Source organism: Eucalyptus grandis, chromosome 11 (assembly GCF_016545825.1).
Source record: "Eucalyptus grandis isolate ANBG69807.140 chromosome 11, ASM1654582v1, whole genome shotgun sequence".
NCBI lineage: Eukaryota > Viridiplantae > Streptophyta > Magnoliopsida > Myrtales > Myrtaceae > Eucalyptus > Eucalyptus grandis.
Window position 1 is genome coordinate 4,901,949 of NC_052622.1, and position 9,884 is coordinate 4,911,832.

Here is a 9,884-nt window from a genome sequence, read left to right on the forward strand (position 1 = left end):
CTTTCTTAAGAGATCAAGTCCACGATGGTACTGATGCTGAAAATTCTTTCACAAACCTTCTGTAGTAATCTGTCCAATCCCCACGACTTCTGATCTCTGACATGTCAGTCTCGGTCCAATAAACAACCGATTCAATCTTGGCTGGGTCCATGAAGATTCCTTAACCTGTAATCATATGACCATTCTTAAGGGCTCTCGTGATCCTCATCACTTAATAAATACCCTAGAATGTCACTACACCACACGATCACCATTGATCTAGATATTCTTTGAATACTCAGCTTGTCAAGTCTATGACAACGGCTGGAGCGTTCGTCAATTCAAATGGCTTTACATTATTCTCACAAGGCTAAATCAAGTGCGAAGTGTTGTCTTCAGTATAACCTCCTTCTTGGTTCTCAACTGAAGATAACCTGTCCTTAAGTCGGTCCTTGAAGACATCAACATTCTTTATAACAAGTCACCCAATTAAGTTGGCAATGGTTGATGCATGATTGCAATGAACCATTTTCATTTCTCTTTCCATAAAACTGATGTTCCTTAACGCGATGCACTAATATGTATGAATTCCTCATTCATCAATCTTCACATCCGTACCTTCGGTTCTATCAATTCAAACAACAATAACTAGTGATTCCCCTTTCTTCCACTTATTTCAATAAACTGAAGTTCCCAAACTTCATCCAAGCTCACTACGATACTCTGATAGAATTTTCCCCAAAACATTCTTCCTCTGTCTAATGCCAGGTCGGTTTCATTTCTGGTCTTCTCATCATACCTGGATACTGAATTCATCCAGGTTTTCTTCTACAATTTCGACACCTATCTGGTGAGTCTTCTACCTCTTGTCAAGTGCTAGGATGCACTATTTCTTGTACCAAAGACCTATCCCGGAATTTCCACGGTCGTTCTATGGCGCACTTCTCTGAATCGTTCTACCAACAAAGGACAGCGAATCGTTGTCAAGATTCCATCTTCTTATGCGGATACACCATAAATCACTGTCCGTCCGGCGACACTTACCACAATTTCTGTCCTCAAAATACACGAGACTGATTCATACCATCTTCCATAGAACAACACGTTCCATTAATCTGAATGCTGACCTGACTATGCCACCTTTCCTATTGGGTGGAATAGAATATCATTCTCTCAACATCAGTCTTTACCCTGACCGCATTCCCAATCTGCTTGCACTGAATCTTGACTCAGATATCGAAATATATTCCCTGATCATCCTTCCAGGTTAAACCTCAGCAAGATAGCAACAACAACAACTTGATTCTGATCTCACTGGCTCATCTAGATCCCAAGAAACACTTGCATCAAATCAATTCTATCGAGCTTAGGATCAATCAATGCTGCTACACTAGTACCAACCCGCGGTGGCACTCTTACGCTCAAACGCGCGAGTCAATACTCGCCTTCCCGAATCCACAACGATTAAAAGCAAGCGATTCACACATGACAAACAATTCTACCAATCAACTATCAAACACATGCACCAGTCATGAATTTAAAGGCCTTTCCTACTACTATCCCATAGGTCATCGCACCTTATCACTCCAATACCTAACCATTGCTCTGATACCACAAAAAGGGGATGTCACGCCCCGATCCTCGGACGCGCGCACATCCTTCTACTTGGTCGATTTTAGAATGCGATATCCCGAGGACTATGTATCGCCGACCCTTTCATTTATATATGCACATGCGGAAGCAATTATAAATCCCGGACAATAAAGCAATGGGATAGAAAAGCAGGCCATACATTTTTCATACTGAAAATTCACAACTACAACTTTTACATGCAAACAAGGTCGACAATGCGGGACGGGATCTTAGTCCTCATCCGGTCGTACTCGGGGTCCTCCTCCACGTACTCCTCTTCGGTTTCCTCATCGAGGACCTCCTCATCGAGATTCATGCTCCTTAGGCTCCTCATCCGGTCCTGAAATGGTTATTCAATAACCACCGAGACCACGTCTCGGCAAGTTCTACCCCCCAAGACCCGATTAGTAAACTAATACACCTTAGGCTGCCTACGCACAACATGAATTAGAAGACTTACCTTAGCCTCGAGATTCCACCCGCATATTAGTACGGATCGAATAAGCACGCAAGCAATCACATCACGAGATCGAAGCATCGATCTAATCGACTTAGTCGATTTCACATCGGGAGACCACTCACGATCATCTCCCTTTAATCATTCAATTCACAACATCAAACCAAGACAATGAATCACATCAAGACATTCTCGATCGAATCATCGATCAATCAACCTAGTCGAATCATTTCTAGGTCATTCATCCAACACCAAGCAATTCCTTGGATTTAGTGGCTTTACGGTCCCACCCGACCCTCTCGAAACTAGTGGCTTTACGGTCCCACCCGACCCTCTCAAGAACTAGTGGCTTTGCGGTCCCACCCGACCCTCTCGAGAACTAGTGGCTTTTCGGTCCCACCCGACCCTCTCGAGAACTAGTGGCTTTTCGGTCCCACCCGACCCTCTCGAGAACTAGTGGCTTTACGGTCCCACCCGACCCTCTCGAGAACTAGTGGCTTTACGGTCCCACCCGACCCTCTCGAGAACTAGTGGCTTTTCGGTCCCACCCGACCCTCTCAAGATGTCATACTATGTCACCGAGCCACGTGCATTCTCCAGAAGACATACCGAGTCTCCGAGCCACGTGCATTCTCTAAGGCTATCTTTTCGCCAAGATGACATATCAAATCACCGAGCCACGTGTCTTTCCCAAGTGATATTCCACCACTGGGCCACGTGCATCCTCAAGGTGATTTACCAACTCACTTTCGATACTAACAAACGATATCCGACCAATTCTCAATCACAAGGCCAAAATTGCATTATTTAATAACATACTTAAAAATGCACCATTAAATCAATTCGACACGAATGAAAGCTCAAATAAATAAACGGACTGCTCCACGACAATCAGCACGAAATTCGATCACCGGCCATCCCGGTTGAATTTTCGGAAAATAAATAATTAAATAATTAATTTCGAAAATTAAATAAATAAATACAATAAATTCAATTTAGCACAATATAAAGCTCAATTAAATAAACGGACTGCGCCACGATCATCAGCATAAAATCCCGGTCACTGGCCATCCCAGTTGAATTTCCGAGAAATAAATAATTAAATAATTAATTTCGAAAATTAATATTTAATTCCTAAAAATACCACCTAGGCCCGAATCGCTTAATTAACACCCGATAAGGGACGGGAAAAATCCCAAGAAGCATCCAATAAATACTACAAGCAGTTCTCTATCTAATTACACTAATTACATCACTAATATACAAAGCAATTAACTAATAATCCCTAATCCATTCTAATCTAACAACCTAATTACACTTAATTAACACTAATCAACCTTTAAGTATAATTAGCAAACTAAGAAGGCATTAGTGAGTAAAACTCACTCAAAACGACGGGCTTGACGCGAGGATCGACTTTCCCCAAAGCGGGCCGAGCATCCGGGCTCGGGAAGGCGGCCAAAACGGGCCAAACAGCTTCTTTGCAAACCCATTTTCCGACTTCTCGATCGCTGCTGGAAGGGGCGGATCCGTGGCTGATTCGAGCTAGCCAAGGCCGGTGGAGGGCGAGGGACTCCGACGGGTCGAAGTGGCGGCGCACGGTGGCCGGAGGTGGCCGAACCGTGGCTGTGATGGCCAAAACGAAGCTGAACGTAGGCGGAACAGGGTTGGGTCGCACAACGAGGACGGCGGCAGTGCGATCGTGAGGCGGCGGAGCGCGCGGCGTTGCGAGGGGCGGCGGTGCGGCAGCTCCGGTGTGGCGGCGTCCGCAGCTGATCGCGGTTCCTTCCGCGACGGCGACGCCGTGCTTTACTTTCTCGCGTCCTCGGGTTCGCACCCCGAAGAAGAGGAGGGAGAGAGGGGCGGAAGAGAGGGCGTGCGGTGAGGTGCGGCCAACCGCGGAGCAGCCCGGCGGCTGGCTTCGGTGGGCGACGACGGTGGCGAGAGGCGATGACGGCAGGCGCTCGCTTTCGGTCTTCCGCTCCCATGGAGGTTTGAAGAAAAGGAAGAAGATGGGGGATGTGTTCGGTCGACGGAGGGGAGAGGGGAGGAAGAAAAATTCAATTTCTCTTTCTTTTCTCTCACTCACTCTCTCTCTCTCTTAGGTCAGCCACACATGGGCCAACCCCATGCCCTCCACTCACAATTCCAAGACAAATTTGCCCCTTCTAGAAGCATTTAGGTAGGCTAAAATATGGGGTAGGGTGGCATACGAATTTTGCTAGGTTTCTTTCCAAATTGAACCCTAAATCCCTCTTGAATTAAATCAAATTGACCCCCATTAATTTATGCAACACCTCATCATTCCAATTGGTATTTTTCCTTACCAATATAGCCCACTTGCATTCCAATTTCACAATCCCGGCTTCAACGAACGAAAATGGCTCTATTTATCCAAATCGAATTAAAACCCGAAAACTGGATGTCACAACTCTTCCCCCTCTTATAAAAATTTCGTCCTCGAAATTTAAACTTTACCAATCCTTATACAAAATGTGAGGGTATTGTCGTCTCATCGAGTCTCACTTTTTCCCACGCTAATCCTTCGAGCTTGCGGTGCTGTCCGATCATTTTGATTAAGGAAATCATCTTGGTACACAAACTCGTTCTTTCAACCAACAACCGAACCGAGCTTCTCACATAAGACAGCTTGTCATCCACATCTGATCTCTTTTTCTCGACTCCTTAATAAACCTTTGAACCTCAACGATTCAAAATTTCTGACAGTTCTGAGAAATCTTTACTCTGACACTGATCTGACAACTGCAAACACTGATTTCTGAGCTGACTTCGGACTTGCGATTTTCTGATTTCTGATCTCATCCCAACCGACTGAAATCCTGTACACTCTGCCCTGTACTGATTAAAAGGAAACTATCTGACTAGTCTGCTGAAACCGGGAACCTTGGGTCAAGATCTGATATAACTCTGGCACTGATCTTGGCAATTGCAATCACTGACTATTGTACTGACTTTGGCCTGAAATCTTTATTCACTTTCTTTTCACCACTGAAATTCTGTACCATCTGCTACACACTGCTTAAGAAAGAACCCTCTGAAAACTTTGCCAAATTTATACTCTCTGATTTAGATTCGAAATATAATTCATCCTCGGCACTCCATGCCGGCGAATTATCTGATGCACACACACTTCGATATACCCACTATGATAAGATAGAATCTTCAATTTCTAAAATCGAACTTAGATTGGCGGTTAATTTCATTCCGACACGTTTTTTTTTTTTTAGTGTGACCTAGGCTACTGGGTAGTGTTCAGAGTTTTTTAGGACAAATGACTCGTGGTCGATTTTCTTCGAGCCACAATAAACCCACTCGACCCATTGGCGACTCTCGATTGTCGTGAAAATCTCAAAGATTCAAATACGGACACGGGGGCGCCAAAACGATAGAAACATCAAATTAGTGTCGGTCGATGAGAATTTTCCAATTTAGTGGAGTCACCCACGATCGGTCATTCATCTCAGTCGAACCGATCTATCTTTGATTTCAAATCGGGTTTTCTACTGTGCCGTAATGATCTCTAAAGATGAGCACGGTCGAGAAGTCGATCATTGGTCGAATTCTCAAGTCTATTTGCCTTAAGGTCCTTAATAACTCACCCAGCTAGTCTAGTTATCTCATGAGTGGCCAACTCAGAGAAAAACACTGCAATCGCGTCGATGAAATGCCCAATTTATCTAATCGAAATCAGAGCCCGAAATCTGGATGTTACCCACTCAAAACAAGGTATATTCATACTGTACCAAAGTGGACCAACTCCATCTATCGATCAACCACTATTCTCAAATGGTATCAGTAATTCCCTGTATCCTTAGTAAGCCTATCACAATGTTCCATTGTGATATATTATCCTTCCCACTGGGGACTCCCAAGTGATGGTAAAGAGTCCTCCTGGTTCGCATTACCGAACTTCCACTTACTGATATCTCTGGCACTTGCAACCTGCCCGACGGTATCTATCTTCATATCAGCCTACTAATCTAGGCGATGTCGATTCTGATTTATTTGCACCATCTGGTCAAAACCGCAATACTATAGTGAACTTCGAACAAGATCTTTTCCCTGAGGGCTACACTGTCAAGTGTATTCAATCACTCATGGAACCCAAACATTCCATCCTCAGAAATCTTGAAGTCAGATTCTCCTTTACTAGTATCCTCTCATAAGATCCTTTGAACATCTCTTTATCTGCCAACTAGGCGCCGATTCTAACTTGAACATTTGGTTCAATCTTGAGGGTGGCTATAAAATTCAAAAGGTAGCCTACCTCAAATTTGAAAACCAAGCTTCGAAGTCTTTTCAAGTAAAGTCTACACTTTAGCCAGTCTATGCACAACTGAGGACTCTCGGCTCAACACCTTAATGACTCATTTCGTTCTTCCAAGGTAATACCCAATATCACTATTATAGTTCTGCCAAAATTCTGATTCACGACACGCTTCGCATTCCACTTGGGTCTCAATCAGGAACAGTGATACAACAATCTTCTCTTGTTGTATCAATGCATACCCATCCTCTACAAGACACATCACTAAAGATTCCGTGCTTTCCAGAGCCAAATGAAAAGTTTAGCACAAGTACGATAGTCAGTTCTTATTTAAGCTTTGGAAACTATCCTCGTACTTGTCTATGCTGATGAATTTCTCTTCTTTCTTAAGAGATCAAGTCCACGATGGTACTGATGCTGAAAATTCTTTCACAAACCTTCGTAGTAATCTGTCCAATCCCCACGACTTCGATCTCGACATGTCGATCTCGGTCCAATAAACAACCGATTCAATCTTGGTGGGTCCATGAAGATTCCTTAACCTCGTAATCATATGACCATTCTTAAGGGCTCTCGTGATCCTCATCACTTAATAAATACCCTAGAATGTCACTACACCACACGATCACCATTGATCTAGATATTCTTTGAATACTCAGCTTGTCAAGTCTATGACAACGGCTGGAGCGTTCGTCAATTCAAATGGCTTTACATTATTCTCACAAGGCTAAATCAAGTGCGAAGTGTTGTCTTCAGTATAACCTCCTTCTTGGTTCTCAACCAAGATAACTCCGTCCTTAAGTCGGTCCTTGAAGACATCAACATTCTTTATAACAAGTCACCCAATTAAGTTGGCAATGGTTGATGCATGATTGCAATGAACCATTTTCATTTCTCTTTCCATAAAACTGATGTTCCTTAACGCGATGCACTAATATGTATGAATTCCTCATTCATCAATCTTCACATCCGTACCTTCGGTTCTATCAATTCAAACAACAATAACTAGTGATTCCCCTTTCTTCCACTTATTTCAATAAACTGAAGTTCCCAAACTTCATCCAAGCTCATCAAGCTACGATACTCTCGATAGAATTTTCCCCAAAACATTCTTCCTCCTGTCTAATGCCAGTCGGTTTCATTTCGGGTCTTCTCATCATACCGGATACCGAATTCATCCAGGTTTTCTTCTACAATTTCGACACCTATCTGGTGAGTCTTCTACCTCTTGTCAAGTGCTAGGATGCACTATTTCTTGTACCAAAGACCTATCCTGTGAATTTCCACAAACACATGCGTTCTATGGCGCACTTCTCTGGCTTGTTCTACCAACAAAGGTGACAGCTTCGTTGTCAAGATTCCATCTTCTTATGCGGATACACCATAAATCACTGTCCGTACTGGCGACACTTACCACAATTTCCTGTCCTCAAAATACACGAGACTGATTCATACCATCTTCCATAGAACAACACGTTCCATTAATCTGAATGCTGACCTGACTATGCCACCTTTCCTATTGGGTGGAATAGAATATCATTCTCTCAACATCGTCTTTACCCCGACCGCATTCCCAATCTGCTTGCACCGAATCTTGACTCAGATATCGAAATATATTCCCGATCATCCTTCCGGTTAAACCTCAAAGCAAGATAGCAACAACAACAACTTGATTCTCGATCTCACCGGCTCATCTAGATCCCAAGAAACACTTGCATCAAATCAATTCTATCGAGCTTAGGATCAATCAATGCTGCTACACTAGTACCAACCCGCGGTGGCACTCTTACGCTCAAACTGGCCAGAGTCAATACTCTGCCTTCCGAATCCACAACGATTAAAAGCAAGCGATTCACACATGACAAACAATTCTACCAATCAACTATCAAACACATGCACCAGTCATGAATTTAAAGGCCTTTCCTACTACTATCCCATAGGTCATCGCACCTTATCACTCCAATACCTAACCATTGCTCTGATACCACAAAAAAGGGGGATGTCACGCCCGATCCTCGGACGCGCGCACATCCTTCTACTTGGTCGATTTTAGAATGCGATATCCCAGGACTATGTATCGCCGACCCTTTCATTTATATATGCACATGCGGAAGCAGTTATAATTCCCCAGACAATAAAGCAATGGGATAGAAAAGCAGGCCATACATTTTTCATACTGAAAATTCACAACTACAACTTTTTACATGCAAACAAGGTCTGACAATACTGGACGGGATCTTAGTCCTCATCCGGGTCGTACTCGGGGTCCTCCTCCACGTACTCCTCTTCGGTTTCCTCATCAGGGACCTCCTCATCAGATTCATGCTCCTTAGGCTCCTCATCCGGTCCCGAAATGGTTATTCAATAACCACCGAGACCACGTCTCGGCAAGTTCTACCCCTAAGACCCGATTAGTAAACTAATACACCTTAGGGCTGCCTACACAACATGAATTAGAAGACTTACCTTAGCCTCGGATTCCACCTGCATATTAGTACAGATCGAATAAGCACGCAAGCAATCACATCACGATCGAAGCATCGATCTAATCGACTTAGTCGATTTCACATCGAGGAGACCACTCACGATCATCTCCCTTTAATCATTCAATTCACAACATCAAACCAAGACAATGAATCACATCAAGACATTCTCAGATCGAATCATCGATCAATCAACCTAGTCGAATCATTTCTAGGTCATTCATCCAACACCAAGCAATTCCTTGGATTTAGTGGCTTTACGGTCCCACCCGACCCTCTCGAGAACTAGTGGCTTTACGGTCCCACCCGACCCTCTCAAGAACTAGTGGCTTTGCGGTCCCACCCGACCCTCTCGAGAACTAGTGGCTTTTCGGTCCCACCCGACCCTCTCGAGAACTAGTGGCTTTCGGTCCCACCCGACCCTCTCGAGAACTAGTGGCTTTACGGTCCCACCCGACCCTCTCGAGAACTAGTGGCTTTACGGTCCCACCCGACCCTCTCGAGAACTAGTGGCTTTTCGGTCCCACCCGACCCTCTCAAGATGTCATACTATGTCACCGAGCCACGTGCATTCTCCAGAAGACATACCGAGTCTCCGAGCCACGTGCATTCTCTAAGGCTATCTTTTCGCCAAGATGACATATCAAATCACCGAGCCACGTGTCTTTCCCAAGTGATATTCCACACTGGGCCACGTGCATCCTCAAGGTGATTTACCAACTCACTTTCGATACTAACAAACGATATCCGACCAATTCTCAATCACAAGGCCAAAATTGCATTATTTAATAACATACTTAAAAATGCACCATTAAATCAATTCGACACGAATGAAAGCTCAAATAAATAAACGGACTGCTCCACGACAATCAGCACGAAATTCGATCACCGGCCATCCCGGTTGAATTTTCGGAAAATAAATAATTAAATAATTAATTTCGAAAATTAAATAAATAAATACAATAAATTCAATTTAGCACAATATAAAGCTCAATTAAATAAACGGACTGCGCCACGATCATCAGCATAAAATCCCGGTCACTTC